This window comes from Eurypyga helias, unplaced genomic scaffold, assembly GCF_000690775.1.
Source record: "Eurypyga helias isolate BGI_N326 unplaced genomic scaffold, ASM69077v1 scaffold1134, whole genome shotgun sequence".
NCBI lineage: Eukaryota > Metazoa > Chordata > Aves > Eurypygiformes > Eurypygidae > Eurypyga > Eurypyga helias.
In genome coordinates, this window is record NW_010244118.1 from 1 (window position 1) to 799 (window position 799).

A 799-nucleotide genomic window follows, 5' to 3' on the forward strand; every position below is an offset into this window, starting at 1 on the left:
AGCCTGTCCAGGTCCCTCTGGTTTGATCATTTTAAAATCGCTTCCCTGCAAAATCATCTCTCCCCTGGTGAGCAAAGGCGCGTGTGCGATGCTCAGGGCGCAGCGCTTTGTCAGACTGGAGACAGACAGCGCTGTGACGCGAGCTGAGCAGCTCAGCACACCATGTTCCCTGGGGCATAACAGACGGGAGCTGGCAGGACCATTTCTTTTATATTCCTCTCCTAGTTCACTGCTAATTACATAACCTAGAATTTACTCCATCCTCTTTCTTTCCCTTTTATTACTCATGTGTATCCCTGTAACCTCACACAATCCCTCCTCTTCAGTAAATGACATTTTAATTTCCATTTTCAAGGTAAAAAACCAAAATAACCAACCCAAATCTAACACCGAAAGACCTTTTGCTCAAAATAAGTTATTTTAATCAGCCAATTTCTAAAGCTACTGTATCTTAATGTGTAACGGGAGAGGCTTTCCTCCCATGGAAGAAGGGGAGTACTGATCTTATTGGAGTAAAACCAATGGTAAATAATTTAAAAATATATTAAAATAGAGCGTATTTTTGGATAGTAACCACACCGGCTTGTCTCACGTGCCCACCCACCTACGGAAAGCTGCAGGTGCTCAGATATTTTTAGAGTTAAAATAAAAAAAAAAGATAAAAATATGGGAAGGAATCCATGTTTTCACTGAGGCGGGTGCTGTGTGGTTGGCCATGTGCTGGTACCAGCTGCCGTAGCCGCTCCCCGTTTGTGGCTGGCCCTTCTTCCCCGTCTCTTTCCGCCGAACATGGGCTTTC